The 17,541-nt window shown below is 49.6% G+C and overlaps 1 protein-coding gene across 1 annotated transcript in view; it reads left to right on the top strand.

The window, feature by feature from the left end:
* Positions 1-10,192: 10,192 nt before the first annotated feature.
* The window catches only part of LOC126523657 (uncharacterized), an 83,891-nt gene continuing 76,542 nt past the window's right edge, over positions 10,193-17,541 (top strand). The window contains exon 1 of the mRNA XM_050172257.3: positions 10,193-10,610. The gene's annotated coding sequence lies outside the window, so the exon portion shown is untranslated. The remainder of the gene's footprint in view (positions 10,611-17,541) is intronic.

Genomic DNA, 17,541 nt, shown 5'->3' with positions numbered 1-17,541 from the left:
TACAGCGGACCAATTTTACGGGCGATTTCCAGGGTACCCGTGATCGGTGTGCGACCACTCGGAAGCTTCGGGTCGAGTCCAGCAGTCATTCGGAGCCAGCCAACTTAATCGCGCAATTCGCAGTTCATTACTGCGCTACGGTGCGCAGCCGCTCTTATTGCGGCAGCCGTGGCTCAGCAAAACGTGATACTCGCACGGTCGCGCGGTTTCCGCGTGCAGCATGTGACCTTTCTCTCGGGTTTCACCGCGCACGCCAAGGCGCGCGCTACTGCGCGGCCAACCTTTTACACTTCGCTTGCACTGGCTTGTACTCTCTCGCTGTGCGCGCGCAAGAAAAGTGACGCGACTGCCGTCCTGCGCTGTGCCACCGCGGCTGACAAGCGGGCGTGCGCATCGTCGAGGAGGAAAGTGGCGAACGACGACGGCGCCGGGAGGCAGCCTTCCGGGCGGTGCTGGGCGATCCGTAAAGGCGGCCGAGGCGACACTGACCCCTCGCGACCCCATTGCGTGGCTGCTGCATTAGGGCGCGCGCTCGGGTCGCGCACCGCCGCGAAGACCCGCTAAGCGACGCCACCCCGCTGCGAGACGACGACGCCAAGCACGCCGGGCCAGCAGAGCGCTGGGGCGGCCGCGCAACTGGGCGAGGCGGTCGTGCGAGCTGCCGTAGCGCATCAACGCCCACCATCCTTGCTCGACGTTTTCGTCTGTAGGGGGCTCGGCTAGTCTCGTCTTACGACGTCGTCGTCTCGCGGATAAAGGAGAGCGGCAGAAAAAGGCGCGCGCAACGCAGGCGAGCTAGCGCGCGTCTTTTTGGTCGTCTCGCGCACCCGCGCTGTTTCGCCTGTGCATGATTCACCAAATGACCCAGCCGAGTGTTATGCACTTCGGGAGCAGCCCCTTTCTCCTGCTTCTTTTCTTCTTTTTGCTGATGTCGCAGAGCTTCTCTGGCCGTAGTGATGCGAAAGCAGCCGGTAAAACAGAAAGAACAGACAGTATAACCGGGATATAGAAATGGCACTTAGTAGGGCGTGTACGCGAAGTAGAGCAAACTATAAACTGCAGTCGCGAGCGTCGTTCTCCGGACCGGTATTCCGAAATTCCACGGCTACTAAGGTTACTTCGCTGTTCTTAAGGCGCAGACAGACGCACAAATAAAAAGACGGCACTGAAAATGAAGTTTTCGAGGGCGTACACGATGCGTCGCAAGGTATAATAGATGCTTTAGGAAGGCCCTTATTGGAGAAGTCGTGCTTAAGAGGGATCGAGTAGTGAAGCATGCCCGGCGACGTGGCAGAGAGGCCCGTTTTCAAGCCTTGCTAATCGAGGCCGTTGCGCCCCGGGCGGTCCGGTTGCGCGGACGGTTTTCGCTCCCCGTGACAGCTGGAGATCTGCGCGGGAGCTCAACGCTGCGTAACTTCTCGGTGCAGGGAGCGCGGGTGAGCCGCCACTTCCTGACTCTCTCTGACGAGGACGATTTGGGTCGTGATTGCGTCGGTTCCGCTCGATTTGTAACGCCGGCATGGATGAGTGGCTGAACGATAGTCACCTTTGTTTTCGTTGTTCCTTCTTTTATGTGTACGGCTACGAAAGCTGTCAACACTCTCGGCAGCTTCCTCGGACAAATAGTAATAAATAGGCGGTTCCTACCTTAACGTCGCTGGTTTTTTTTGTTCTGTCTTTGTTTTTCCACAGCTAAGTCATCATCTTTTAAGCAATCTTTCAAACATGTCATTAGTGAATTGTACGCTCGGCATAAAATTTGCTTTCGGCTCTGCAATGAAATGAAGCAAACCCTTAGTAAATAATAAATCGAAGGTAGCTTTGCTGACTCCTTTAAAGATAGTTCGGGATATTTGACATTGTTTGGACAGCGAGGAACACACCTACACAGCTTACGCTGTACTTATTTGCAATTTACCAGAGCCTGCACGAAACTTTTCACCAGAAGCGGTGAAAAGCAGATTTCCGTTGCGCTGACGCTATGGAAATCACGTCATCACCTGACATCTCGGCACATTGCCTGCCTAGGCCTGGCCGCTTGAAGCCGGATAGATTGCCTTGCCGTTTCTAACATGTTTGCCGCCCTTCACGAGAAGTGAATGGTGTTGTAGACTTTCGTTGCGCTTTTCGCCATCTCGGCCACAAAGTTCGCGCATTTTCTCGACGGTCTTTTTGAGATTGGTTCTCGATATCGAGGGCAGAAGGACTAGCCTATGGTCAAGCACGGACAACTTGTGATGTCACTCCGAAAGAATTGCGGCGCAATCTGTCACCGTTACGTCAAAAGACGTCGAAACACTTCCTGCGTTGGCAGATGACGCCACCGTTCCGTTGCAGATAAACTGGCATCGTTTGAGCCGCGTCACAGCAGACGACACGCACTTAGCACTGCCCTGGATTGGCGTTGCCTCAGCCAGCATAAGCCAACGTATATGCTCCTCCCGCTCCAGAATCAATACTTAGGCTCGTCAAACTAATTTTCTAAATAGGGCTCGGGCGGCGGCAGCGAGCCATGGCTACCTGGACTGAGGAGGCCACCCACCTTTGGGCTCAAGAAGCCTGGTCTAACAATAAAGTTTAATTCTCTCTCTCTCTTTCGTGACTCGTTAACGCTTCCTAGGTTCGTGAGCCTTTTCCTGGCTCCACTTCACTTTCTGCTTCACTAAGGTGTGTGATAAGATCGCGTGGCTCCATCAGGGTTAATGGCTGCATCTAGGGCAAAGAATTTAACGGAGGGATCTTCGTTGCACCACTACGGCAAGCGTATGGCTGACAATTCAGTAAGACCTATCAAACGAGTAAAGAACGCTGGGTGTGGGCTAGTGGCTCAAGCTGTGCAGATCGGCTACCACATGCTAATACAAGTATCACGGTAACATTCTTGGAAACAATTTCGTGACTTCTTTCTCTATTCATATCGCCACTTGGTGGCCGGAGCTTCTGCGGTAAACTACTTTGGTGCAGAAAACAAATAGTCTTAAATTTTTCTTTACCTTCACCTTGCGAGCTGACGTCTCAAACACTTCTGTAAGTCACATTCCGAAAACAGGCTCGTATTCCCGCCCGGCTTTATTCCACAAGCTTTATCCCGACACCTATGCCACTGGTTCTTGCAGGCACTGCAATGACATCGCTAGCCCAGACCATATGCTCTGGCGTTGCCCCTCGTTACGAGGCACAGAACAAATCAATGAGGACAAGTGGCTCTCCGCTATCAAGAGCCCCGATGCCGGGGCGCAACTATGGGCTGTCCAGAGGCCGCCACGATGCGGCGGTCGGGCATGGCCTGACTGTCCCAACGTGGGAGCGGCCCGCAGCGCGCTGAGTCGCGTACCTCAGGAGCTTCACAAAGTTTTGCATCCATCCATCTTATTGTACTAGACAAGATGCTAATCATACATTACCAATGACATGATCCACATGACAATTAAAATCATTGCGTTTAGTTCTCCCGGGATATCGGGCAAAGTAAAGCTCGTTGGGATAAAAAAAAGTACTAGTACTTTATTTTTTTTATTACGCAATTATTTGAAAAGCCACTAACTGATCTTCCGCTTCGTGAAGACTCATGATCTGCAGGACTTCATTAAAGGTTTACCATACCATACCATACTAACTCACCTTCGCACTTTAAGCTTTCGCTGTCACACCCAGAACGGCAATGAAACATTCTACGCGTTTCACATAGCTCCTATAAACAGGTAGGAAACACGCGTTAGCAATTAGCATTCCGCCCAGACTTAACATGCAAACTTTACCAGAGCATCACCAACATGATGCCTCCCGTTCCTTCCCTAGCTTGTTCAAACTTGTTGCGTCATTCAATTGGCCCGGGACACAAGGAAAGCATGCATGTAAGCTTGTCGAATGCCACTAATCACACTAACGGCTTCATTGTAAAGACAAGAAAACTCAGTGCGCAGCGTTTCGCGATCGGCGAAAATGTGGAATGCCACGCAGCCGCAACGGAAAATTTGTGGAGTTCCTCCATTCAACGTGTCCTCATCAAGATAGAGCACGTTTGAGAGGCTGCGCTTGGGAGGTATATATGCTTGGGTGTCTCGTGAAACAAGAGGCCGAAAAAGGGTTCAGTAAGGAGGAAACCTAGGACAGCGATATGGCCTCAGCTTCCGAATAGAGACGGCACCAATACACGATGGAAGTGGGCGGGTACGTGGGCAAGGTAACACCGCGGTGTCCGTCGATTACACACCAACAAGCCCGAGCGTTCACCACGCTGCAGCTAGAACCTAGCTAGCCGTCACCATGTTGAACTTGCACCCTGCAGCCAAGTTCTCGTCGCAGCCATTCCTAGCAGCACCTATTCAGAGTCCTTCGCAAACATCGTAAGTTTTAAGACAAATTAGTAAATCATCAAGCCTCTTCAAGAGCCTTTCTCTCTGTGCCTAGTTTTCTTATGTCATACGGATCAAAACACGATGGTAATTATGCCAGCATTAAGAACTTGAGCGTTATCCCAACACTAGGATCATCCATTGTGCATACTGGGGAACTGAATGTGTCGCGCACTACTACGTGTCACAGTGGTCCGGTCACAAAAGACGACGAGGGCACGCCCAGCACGCTGACGGTGCGCAAGTAGTGGAATCGGCGGAAGCAGGCTTCCACCTGATCGAGCGGGCTTGGCTAAAAATATAATTTGTGGAAACCGGGCACCAGTGTCTGTCTGGTTTTTCTCCACCCACAAGTTAGTGACCAGGACGCGTTGTGATGTATTTGTGTTGAACATCGCGGCTTACCCAAGTGCAAGGAGAGGTATTTCGGGAAAATCGGTAAGCTATACCTTAGTAATGCGTTCCGTGATCTGGCATTGGCGTTCGCAATCACAATATTTGCTGACTGGTTTGAGTCAGCGAAGTTTACATCACTGTTCAAAGTTTTCTCTATAATGTTCACTGTCGCGCAAAAGGCACACATACAGCGACAAAAAAGGCGAGGACGTTCTCGGTAAGTTTGCCTGAATTGGCGAAGGCAAATGAAGGAACTGGTGCCGTTAAACAATAAAGCTTTCATTACCACACACAAAAAAGTATACATTATGCAGGGTGTTTCAGCTAACTTTAACCAGAGTTTAAAAATATGCCGATGCACTCTAACACGGCGCGAGCAAATGCATGTTGCTCACTTTTGTATATAGGGTGTCACGCTATTTTTGTATTTTGCCTAATTAGATAATTATTCAAGATAAGTTAACCAACTTCTGAAGCAACGAAGCTAGGAAAAAAATTCCAATTAGAAAGTTGCAGAGTGGTTTGCAAAACGTCCGAATGAACAGGTTTCGTCTTTCTACCAATTACAGGGCCCCTCACCAGGTCTGGCCATATTGAGCTGACAAGCGTAGAGCATACATTGAGCGATAACGATCGTGTCTGCAAAGAATTACATCACTACGCGCCGCGGAAAGAACTGAAATTTCAAACCGAACGCCGTTTTTCCTTCTCCACGCGGCCGCCGCGCTCCAAACCGGAGATGACGTACTCGTGTGCCTGCGGCTACGTAGTCGTGTCCGCGGTGTGACGTCGCTCGTGGTGACACGTGACTTTGAGAATTATTCAAGACGTCTGTTATCTATACGATCTGTTGCTAGAATAGACGAGTTGAAGCTTAGAGGAATAATAAAACACACAAACGGAATGTCTGCGTGTTTTTCGTTTTACTTCGCACCGAAGCAAGAGAGATGTACTTCCGCTTTGTCTGCTTGTTCCCACGGTCGTGCGGTCACGTGCGTAGGTACCGAAACCGTGCCACTTTCTACCGTGCTCCAGCGCGTGATCATGCTCTGCGATCCACTTGTTCTGCCTCAGCATTCGCTTAGCACTGAATTATATTGCTAGTCATGTTTCCTTTCGCACACATAACGGGATTTAATTGAGGGGCTTTAGTGCACACAGCTCGCGCGCGACGCCGTCAGTGGAAATGCGTAAAACCGGAAAAAAAGAAGCGAGGAGAAAGAATGAAGGCCGGGCCTGTGACGTATGCGTCACGCAATCCTCGAGGTCTGGTATGGGAGAACGCAGGGAAGGAATTTCGCGTGCGAAGGCTAGACGGGGCGAGGGGAGAGAGCGTCTTGCTTGGCAGGGGAGCCCGCCTGCTGAAATCATGGGTTCGCGGCACTGAAATATTTCTATCTCGGCTATTAATGAACCGATTTGAAAAATCTTTGTGGCAGAACGCTCCCTAGAGGACACGTAACGACTTTCAGCGTCTAACCAAAATTTGCTTGGGGCCTGATGAGAAGCCCTTAAAGTGTTTTTCAGCTTAGTGCGGACGCCCGCGGAATGAAAAAAAAAGGCATCGCGTCACATGCCCTCTTGCGCGTCGTGATTGCACTGCTCCCAAGCGTTCCGCCCACAAACAAACATAACATTTAGCCGGGTGTGCTGCCACTGCGTCTGCTTATCGCTATCATGAACCGCCGCGAGGGAAGCACATCGCTGGCGTAAATCGCACAGCCAACACCTTCGTCAATGCCCTGTACCCTTTAAGCGGCAGCTACCCTGCTAGATGCTATGTTCATTTGTACGTGGACAGTTTGGGAGCGCTGCAGTCACGGAGCGCAAGCGTATTTGTCACGTGGTATATATTTTTTTTTATTTTGTGAGCATCCGCAGTAAGCTGGAAACACTAATACTTAATAGATAGAAGGTAAGAAACTGTCTAATCGGACGTTTCGCAAAGCGCTCTACAACTTCCTTCTTGGAATTTTTTGCCTAACTTCGTTGCTTCCGAAATTGGTTAATTGCCCTTGACTAATTATCTAATTCAGCAAAATACCAAAAAAGAATGTGACACACTACATACAAATGTGAGCCACATGCACTTGGTCGCGTCGTCTGAAAGTGCGTCGGCATATTTTTAAACTCTGGCTAAAGTTAGCTGGAACACCCCGTATAAGCTGCCACTTTCAGCACATTTTTGTACAAAATTGTAGCCCGAAGCTTTGGGCACTCGATATCCTACAGACGACGAAGCACATAACGAAATTTTCTCACGATAACGATGCGTCTCTGCCCAACGCCACAATTAGGCTGAAGAGAGTACCTAGCACTATTTGAGCATCCAGTTTATTTAGCACACCCTGACCGGTATGACTATCAGGGACTCATAAATACTGAAATACATGAAAGAAAGAAAATTTCACAATATTATGCCAATTACTTACGAAAGCTTCACTGAACATAGAGATTTGAATTGTATAAAGTTATCGCCCCTCGTATAAGAGGACTAAACACTGCTTAACCGCCACTGTGGGCCGTTGGCTAGGATGTTCTACTTCTGAACAAAGGGTTATAAGGTCAATTCGAGACCACGGCGGACGCTCTTAGAGGCCCACATGCCTAGAGAGAAAGATGGAGAGACAGGATGTATAGGAAGGCAGGGAGGTTCATCACAGTTATTTCCAGTTGGCTACCCTGCGTGGGGGGAAGGAGTAGGGGAATAAAAAGAGAAAGCGAGTAGAAGGGAGAGAGAGAGAGAAAGAGACAGGCACAAACAAATCACGAACACTATAGAATGGTAGGGGGCGGCGTTCTTGAAGTCTATCGTGAGGGCCCGTAGACCACAGGAATCTTAGTAGCGTGAGTAAGGCCTTCTGCGCGGATGTTCTTTGGGAGCACTGACCTACAGCTTTTTGTTATGATAGTGGACGACTGTGCAATTGGTCCAGCACTATGCACATCACTTGCCTCTCGGTACTATATAGCGCGGACAGACACACATAATGAGTGCGAACGTCTGATCGCTGCTGCATGTGTCGCACGTGGTGCTGTTGGCCATTCCAATAAGGAATACATAAGGGTTTGTAAATGCGACACATAGCCAAAGACGGTGCAGCATGTTCTGTTCACTTCGTGGTAACCCAGGCGGTAGATGCATAGGTATGTCCGGAGACAACGAACGCAAACGACACATGGTGAACGTGTCCAAGTTCCACACGGGCAAAGTGCATTCACTGGACATCAACCGCAGCCCAGCCGCAGTGTCTGTTCGCGAAAGTGGAACCAAACACATTGACTACTTTCATGCGCAGATCGGGCGGCTTCGTCGGTCATTCCCGCTGATTTTGCAGTGTCCTGAAAGCCATTGAACGATTATGTTGTCTCCCTTGTCATGGCTGCGATTATATACATGTCGAATTTCTGAAGTCAGATGTTCATTGGGTCCGTGGCGCATTGGGCTTTGTATGCACTGACGGGCTGCCTTGGAGTCCCTAAAAACCATGCGTAGGTGCGCATTGAAGATCCTCCGGAGGTCATAATATTCGAGAGCTCTCCACTAGAGTGTCCTTCACAGCTACTGTGTCGATTTACAATGTTATACGCAGAGAGAGCTATTTAGTTTTCATATTTCTGGCTCACCTTGTTTTTGTAGTTCCATCCATCAATATTGTAGAAGAGAACCTCACGAAATAAGTCGCTCATTATGTCTGATGCTTTCGTGAATGATGCAGTATTCTTTTTTATTATTTTATAACTTGTTGGCTTAAATATCGGCACTATATTCCTGCAGTGAAAAGCCTAGAACTTCGCCTGCGACGTTTGATATTATTTTTTACTGTCACTCGGGTGACGGTGTTTCTCCACCGAAGATACTTTTCTTTGTGAAACAGTGTTGCGCTGAGTGCAACTCTCGCATTCGAAATTCATGTCACGAACTAATCGAGAAGAGGCAAGAACGTTTTGTGCGTACACTATTCATCTGCACCCGCCGTGGTTGCTCAGTGGCTATGGTGTTGGGCTGCTGAGCACGAGGTCGCGGGATCCCGACCACGGCGATCGCATTTCGATGGGGGCGAAATGCGAAAACACCCGTGTGCTTAGATTTAGGTGCACGTTAAGGAACCCCAGGTGGTGAAAATTCCCGGAGTCCTCCACTACGGCGTGCCTCATAATCAGAAAGTGGTTTTGGCACGTAAAACCCCATAATTAATTATTCATCTGCTCTGATTTTAATGCTTCATAACAAGTCATTCGTTGGTGTCGACAGTGTCTTTAGATTTCTTTTACAACTTAGCAGAACGCTTTATCGGTGTTTCACGTGTGTAAAAACAACATTTCAAGCATCTCGGACCATTTCCGAGTTGCACGTGAACAACTCACAACATGACATAAGATTCCCTCAGCACCCATCATGCCAAAAAATATCATTTACCGTATCCCACTTGACTAGTCACATGTAAATTTAGCTGGCTCTACAATGACCTACTTCCAACGCCTAAGTTGTTGAGGATGGTTTGTTTGAAAAATATTTTATTACGTTTCTCTTTTTCTCTCTCTCTCTCTATTTTTTTTTTTTTTTTTTTTTTTTGAAGGATAGTTCCATTCTGGACTGCTCGACTTCCGCCGGAAAAGAATAAGAAGTGCGGTGTATATGGTTCGGGTAAGGTTAGGTTAGGTTATGCCCGCTGACATCGTAGTCGCGGGAGTCAGCAACACCAGCAGGCATGGTCGTCTGTTGGTTTTATGTGCATCCGTCACACGACACGTCAAAAACTGTCACTGTCCAATTAGCGGAGGGGAATCGTCGCGCCTGCTGCCACCAAGCATACGCGGACACCCGATGTCCGCGTGCGTTGTGAAGGGACTCGAAAAGCTGCCGATCCCGGCACCACACCCGACAGGTAACTTTTGGGATGTAGCTCGAACACATAGTCTCGAACTTCCCTGACGCAACCTTGGGAGCCGTCTTGATGCGTGAATGTTTCGTGCCGTTTGCGGCGCTCCCCATCAGTTGCTTACACCGCGATGGCGAGGGCGAGGTAATCTCGACTAGGGCTACGGTATATACGCTGCTAATCTCTACGACTTCCCCGGAAGATTGTCTGGTCCACTGCGCCGCCGCGCGAACCAGCTGCTTGCTGACTGCGTAGGCCGAAACGCGTATGTAAACGATCGAAAAAACAATGCCCGGGAAGTTACGAAATAGCAATTGAAAGGGCGGAGAGCAAAGGTTGACCGACTCCCCCGCCAGATTCCCACCCCGCCGAACATCCTTCCCGTCAACCGCAGCAGCAGCTCGTCGGCGCAGCGTGTTCTTTTCACTCGCCTCTGGAACGCGGCGGCAACATTCCGAAAGTCATTCCCGCCGTTTCGCGAGAGAGCGCGCGCGAGGAGACCTGTCCACCCGATGGAGGACAGCCCAACGGGTTTCGCGCGCTCGCCGGCCGAGGCGCGTGTCTCGTGCCGCGCGCACTTTCTCCTCGACGTAAGAGCCGTTTCGGTCCTCCTCGCAGCAGCACCAGCGCCGTGGCGCCGTTATCTCGGCCAGCTGGCCAACCGGCCGCAGCCCTCTCCACAACCCCTTCTCGCCACCTCGCACCAGCTCTTGCCCAGCGAGTGGCGAAAGCCGCTGCTCCGTCGACCCCCAGTGAGCTTCACGAAGCGGCGAGCCGCGCGGCAAGACAGCTGCGCTTGCGAAGAAGACGAGCGGACTGTCACGCTCGGTCGAGTGCACGGGGAGGACCGGTGGGGTGTGCGTGTGTGCCCGCGAGTGGTGGACGTCGTCGAGCGCTGCGAGCCGCCAGGATTTTGTTATTTTTTTTTGTTTTTGTTTCGCCCCTTCGCATTCACCGACGTCGTCGAAAGCCTCTGGTGAGTATCATCTGCATCGACGCCGGTGCCTCGATGAATTTTTGCTCCCATGCGACCGGCTCTAGTGTGACAGTTCGTAGTAGCGTGCACCTGGTGTGATGAGGGATGTACAGAAAAAAAAAGCAGCTGAGTTAAGGCAGCTCGTCTGGCCTCACCCTGGGAGAAAGTAAGCAGCATAGGCCATCTACAAGCGACTCACGCGTGTGACCGATAAACCTACCCATCAGACGTCTACAACATGTTGAACATATTCCAAAGTTGTTGTAAGGTAAAAGGCGTATGTCCCACTTCAAAAGCCGAGTTAGTTATCAACCAATTAAGAAGGGTGCGCTTTGGTGAGAAACCAACAAGTCCCTGTTATTGTTACTCAACTGCGCAACATGGAAGGCGGGAGAACTTGCCGTGCTGGCCTAACAGCCAGAAGTATGGTGCCCTAGGACGGCGCTAAGTGACCGCTATGGTTAAGAAGAAACGCCGATTTGCTCTGCGGACGTCCGGACGTATCACGTATCACGTGTCGACGTTCGTATATTCGTGTTCCCCTGAATAAACAAGCGTTGACAGCAATCGCCTGGACTGTGCTTACGCTTCGACCTCGCCAGTGGTGAACACTTCCTTTACGTCACTCAGTCGCACCAACTTTCTCTACAACTTTCCCTATACGGTACACATGGTACGTGCTGAAATGCAGTTGTCATGCTCGTAGTACCAAACTGTTCCAGAGCTCATTATTAGTTGGAATAATAACTTATTGAATGCTAGCCTGGCGGAGATAGAGTGGGAAAGAAATGTGTTTGGCCTGTGTCACAAATGTAAAACGCACGAGACCCCCAATCAGCTTCGTTTTACTTCATCATCGCTCGTTGAATAAACAGGTTTGTATTTTTTTCTTGCTTGTAACACGGGGCACCACACTATTAATTCAGCAATTTACCATCAGCTTCTGGCAGATAGCACTTAAGAGCCATCTGTGAAGTACCACATAAGCTGACGATTTTGGGTTCCTTACCGCTGTACTGGCTGTTACAACGAATGCGCAAATGATATATATAAGCGGGACATCATTTTTTATTTGACCATTACATTTGGGCCAGCAAAGTGATGAAAACGCAACTAATCGTCACGAAATAACGAAAACACTGCGCTCTTTATAAGGCGCGGTTCATACGCGCGCATGCTATTTTCACAATTGCACGCGCGCGTGCCCTTAACTTGTTTATTAATTCATAACCGCCTGCCTACAGGTATAACGGCGCGACCGACATCTCGTAACCTGTCAGTTTAGAGTGCCGTGTTAGGCGCACGCGTGACGGGCTCTCGAAGGCTGAGCGCAAGGACGCGCGCTGTGCCGGCCGCCGCTCCTCCGACCGACGCGAAAAGGGGGGATAAAAAAAACAACACTCAATGCACCTCGGTACCCTTGGTAGCCGCCCGACCGATCGCGACTAATGCCGAGTGTCCGAGCAGTGGGCCCCATCTCTCATTGCGGTAGTTGCTGGCTCGGTAAGGGTAAAACACTCGCGATTCGATTACGTGCAGGCGACGTGCGGGTGCAAATAACGCGTTACACAGCGCGCGAAGGCGTGTCACTTCATTAATCACTTATCCGCGTCGCCGGCCGCTGGGAGAAGTTCCGGCCCCCCGCTCCACTTTCGCTGTCGCTGGGCTCGTTTACGCGGTCCCGCGTGCGTGCGAGCAGGAGGATGTTTAGCCCGGCGCGGAGCAGCTTATCGGCGGGAGTATGCCTCGCGCCACGCAAGGGCCGATTAGCGTCGTTCGACTCGACGAGAGTTACGTGAAACAGCACGAGCTCGCGGAGGCAAAAGCGCCTGCGCTCTCGTCGTCCTCGGCGAACCAACCGGTATATGCTGAGCCGCTTCGTTCATACCGCACAGGGGGTCGCAGGTGAAATGCCTTATCGCTAAGCGACGGGATTCCAAAAAGAAGCCGCGCACACTGCTCGTCCATCCGGCGCTGCTCCGTGCTGGAAGAGGCGTGCACCGCGGAAAAAAACGCTTCCAGCCGCTGTCGCTAAGGGGGATTTTTTTTCAAGCGACGCCGGCTCGACGGTGGCTCTTCCGCTCGAGGAAAACTAGCAGCGCTATGGATGTAGAGGATTGCGTCGCCGGTTGGTGATCCATTATTATTGCCGCGCGAAGAAAAAAAAAAAAAACCAGACACGAAGACGACGAACAAAGGAAGAACGACGCAGCACTTGAGCGCGGCTAAATTTATTGCTACGCGCGTGGGCATACGTCAAAGCGGAAGCACCGAGAGTCACGCAACGAGAGGAGAGTCCGAAGCACGTATAGATCGGTCGTGATAGGCCCACGTGACAGGAAGGGCTGTCCGCGTATCATCCGTGCACACGAACTCCGATAAAAAAAGAAAGAAATGGCCGATTATTTGACCATTCTTTTCGTTTTACATTCTTTTCTTTTTCTGTGCTTCGTCATTTGCTGACAATGTATACGCTGTCGCCAGTATTAGCCATGGACTTGCTGCGACGGGTAATAAAAATATGAACACGATCCAAAGAAAAGAATTCTTACACAATGCGCCTTCTTGGCCCGTGTTCCGCAATAAAAAAACAGCATAAGTACAGCCGCTGGTAGTAGGAGCGACCATTTCATCAGTTAACCGAACTAGCCAGCGTCAAACCACTTATACAAATGAACCGTGTTGTGAAGTCGAATCGACAGGGACCCTATACACGTGTTGCTTTTATTGTATTCTATCGCAAGGATTTAAAAAAGAAAACACCACGATTCGCAAGGGAATTCGTTTGTAAGAAATGTTTCTCACTGCCTGCTTAGTTTCGCTAGTACGTCCTCTATGACGATTACTCACCGGCTGCTTTTGTGCGCAGCGCTCGGAGGTGTCAAAACTAGTCGATGAATGCAACAGCCCGGGAGCTGAAGTAGGCAAAGGATGCTGTTCCCATTAAAGAACGCGCACTGTGCATTATATTTCAGCTACGTCCACTTACACACGGCTCGCTATATACTCCTACAGACCAGGAAACAGAACAACACGAGTTGTAGTGAAAATTCAAAGCCAAAGCAAGCTGCGAGTGGATAGCATAGTTAAACGGGCTTCAAAGACAGGCGCGCCCTTTAACCGTAAGTGCCCCAGAAAACAAACAAATGTGAGCATTGTTTGATGCTTTCTTACTTGAAAGGTGCAAATCATCCCTCGTTTATTTGGGGCCCGTACTTCCAAGGTAGATTGTAAGCGCTGCTCGTAAAAACAGTTGCCGTTCAATCGGGATATCGAGCATTGTAAAAGCAGAGGCGCCCGGCCATTAATTGACAAAAAGACTCGTATGGAGAGAGATACAAATACAAATGAGAGAAAGACAGGGAGGTTCACCAGAGTTAAAGCCCCCGGTTTGCTACCTTGCAATAGAGGAAGGGAAAGGGGAAGTAAACACGGAAAAAACGAGAAAGACGTGAAAAAACAAAGGGACGGGGCCATTATAGCCTTTCTAAACGGCCACTGCCACGTATACAAAATGCTTAGTACGCTTGTTAGGAACATGCGCCATAGTGTCACTCCACGCAATAACGTATACTCGTGAGGACATAGCGCTACCTTCTTTGTAAACTCGTGTGCCCGAAACAGCTCACCCATGCCCATCTCCAGCGGAATCAATCTTGTGTAAGTCAATATTCGCGGTATTGAGAACTCGTAACCTGATCCCTGGTTGGTTGCGGCAATTATTTTTCTTCGCATTCCCGCCGTTTTTCCAGTAACTTCTCGAACTTAAAGCCTTAAAGCCCTTAAATCCGTTTCGCTCTCAGTACCTCAGTCGTACTAATCTCGACATTCGTTACCCGCCGTGAATATCTTAGTGACTTCGGCGTTGCTCCGCTAAGCCTCCGGCAGCGCGAGATCGGATCCCGGCCATGGCAGCTGCATTTCGATGGGGGCGAAATGCAGACACCCCCCCCCCCCCCCGTATACCGTGTGTTAGATGCGCGTCAAAGAACCCCAGCCGATCAAAACTAATCCGGGATCCGTAGCCACTACGTCATGCCTCATAATCATATCGTGGTTATGCCACGTAATACCCCATAATATTATTTTTCTTGATTAGTTTAATTCCGACATTTGCTCTACCTTCCTCCTACGATTCTTGTTGCTGTTGTTGTCGTTGTGTTTTCGCTCTGGTTCCACCTCATTTCCTCCTGCTCCGATTGCGGCATCGCTCGATTTGCGTTCAGCGAGCATTCTTCGTCGCTGTCACATTAGCCCCGCAAGGCGGGGCTGCTCCACCGTAAAAGAATCAGGTTTGGCCGCCTCGCCCGGGTCGCGTTGGCTCGCGGTTTCAGGGAGGCGTGTGCAGGGTCATCCTCGGGGAGCGGCTAAATAGAAATGCCACGGCACACCTCCGCCCCTCTCCTTGGCGACCACGAGCCTCGCTCGACTGCCGCCCCTGTGACTATCAGTGCCACCGCGGCCACTGGCTTAGAGGGAGTTGGCTTAAACCGATGAAGTGCCATTTAGGGGTTGTGTTTTCGCTAACTTCGCGGTAGTAGGTTAATTACAAGAAGATAAAACGATTGCCAAGTTTCTTCTTTTTTTTTTTTTCTTTTAGCAGCACGGATACGTCAGCGTGACGTCGATTATTTGGTGCAACCTTTCGCATTTGAAGCGTTTGGTTCAGTAAATGTTGTCGAAACTTACTGAGTTCAGTTTTTGGGCTCCGTTAGAATGCATTCTACTGCATGTTCACCGTTGAAAAATTGATTAGGCCTGATCACACGCTCTTAAATCCCATGACACCATGGCCAGCGAGGGCGGGAACTTCGAAGGGACGTCCGCGTTGTCACCTGCCTATCGTTTAAAGTGCATTCTTTTTAAAATTTATTTCCCAGCGTATCAAGTCTCTTCTCGAGATACAGCTGGGGGGGAGGGGGGTTGTCGTATTGTAAAAGGATAACTTACTAGTACAGCTCAAGGAACGCATCTTTCTTTAGTGTCGCTTTAACCATGGCAGTGCATTTAAAGCAAAATAACTGTACACGTCTTTGGTAATGCGAAACTGAATCCCCCTTCCTGACGATCCAGTTCATTTTCCAGTCTTTTCGCACCTTTTTCTTTATTCGCATTGTATGAAGCCGCGGCATTTTTGTCGGTATATGCAACTGACGAGGCGAATGTTAAGAATATAATAATTTAAAAAAACTCTCTGAGAAATTTGGGGGCCCATCGTGAAATTACCGTAATTAGCGGTTAATCACTCCTCCTGTGGGCAATCATTGTTCTTGGGACCAGCTAGAGGTAAATTCTTTGTCACAAAGCGCCTTAAGGAACGTTATCAAATAATTTCTCAGCCGAGATTGATTAAGGAACTCTCGCTAAGGCGCGGTCCAGAAGCGACTATAACAATTTTGTTCTTTAAGTAGTTATGTCACCGGATCAGGCCGAGCAGGGGCGAGGAGATCAGAATCGTCAATGTCTTGTTTCGCTCATAGTAACCTGTAGTTTCACAAGCTTAGTCATTGAAAATGCAAATAACTGTAACTGAAGCTTTACGGGTCCTTGTGAGAAAAGGATAAAAATCGAGGTACTTTATACGGTGCGTCCTATTAAGGACGCGCTCTCTGTGTCGTCGAAGGATGCTCTTTTCCGATGCCAGAGTTCGTGTAGCGATGACGTCACGTTCACGTTTACCTTTCTGGCATCTTGCCGTGCGCGTACGTGAGGCCTTTCTTTAGACGTGCAGCGTTTTTTTGTCGAGTGGCTCGCGGCCGTTGGTGCTTCGTGCAGGGCTATATGCAAACTTTGCGTCATTCGAATTTCTGCACGTAACCTTCGCGTTGCCTATAAATATTAGCCTGCTCAACTCTCCGCCCTTGGGTATAGTGCCTGCCGTCAGAGCCAGTCTAACGCTTCCGGTCTACTGGTCGTTGTCGCGACCGAATCACTGTACATTGCAGAACTACGGCGTGTCCCAAATATACCACCCAGCGACTGATCTTTGTGGCTGCTCTGCGAAATGTAAAGCAGATAACGTTCGCAAACAAGCATTTTTTTTTTTTCGGTAACGACATTACATTGTTGCGAACAATTGCTTCTTTTATGAGATGTGTTTAAGGAAAGGTTGAGGGAGCCGGTTACTCCTCGCCTCTTTCATATGAACTATAGTGCGTAATTGTTTGTTAGCTCCTCTCCCGCAAGCATGCGATAACACGAATATAGCGAGATCATTTGCAAAACTCAAATTCTCAAATCGTCCCCGATCGTGAATTCAGTTATGTGATTGTACCATGCTTATAGGATTTTCTTAGCAAGCTGCAGTGGCGCGCAGTTCAGACTCTTAGGGTATTAGCCGAAAACCATTCCTCTCTCTGAAGACGGAATGGCAGCGAAAGCTGACGACAGTCAAAGCTGTCAAACGAAAAGCAAATTGCTTTCGTTGCCATTCCACGTCTTCACAGAGTGGAATGGTTGTCATTTGTTCGTTCGGCATCGCGGGAACGTACTTCGTCGGTGGTCGTTTCGCGCCGGCGCCGTTTACATTCTCGTTGCTGTTCCCTCCGGCGCTCCTCGTGCGCATGTTGTACTTCGGTTATACGAACTGTACGTGACCTCCCCATTGATAACGCAGCTGTTTTTAGCGCCGATACCGCTCCTGCTTATATACTGCGATAACCTTGACATCACGCTATATTTCACGGCGAGCGTTCTAATCTGTTCGCCTTTTGACATCTGCGCCGCCGCACTGCATCCGTACGTGATCATGCACAAAGCAAACAATGAAATCCATTGTGTATGGGTTTGTTAGAAATCGATAAGTCCGTTTCTGTTGCCGGACGCCGAAAAAAATACGGAAGGTTAGTCATATACAGCTTTTGCTGTAAAAAAAATAATTAAAAAACATGTCAGGACGCGAGACGATCTGCTGCGTAATCACTTCTCAAAC

The sequence above is a fragment of the Dermacentor andersoni genome, chromosome 6 (genome assembly GCF_023375885.2).
Source record: "Dermacentor andersoni chromosome 6, qqDerAnde1_hic_scaffold, whole genome shotgun sequence".
Taxonomy (NCBI): domain Eukaryota; kingdom Metazoa; phylum Arthropoda; class Arachnida; order Ixodida; family Ixodidae; genus Dermacentor; species Dermacentor andersoni.
Note: the sequence above shows the minus strand (reverse complement) of the source record. Positions and strands in the feature narration are given on the sequence as shown.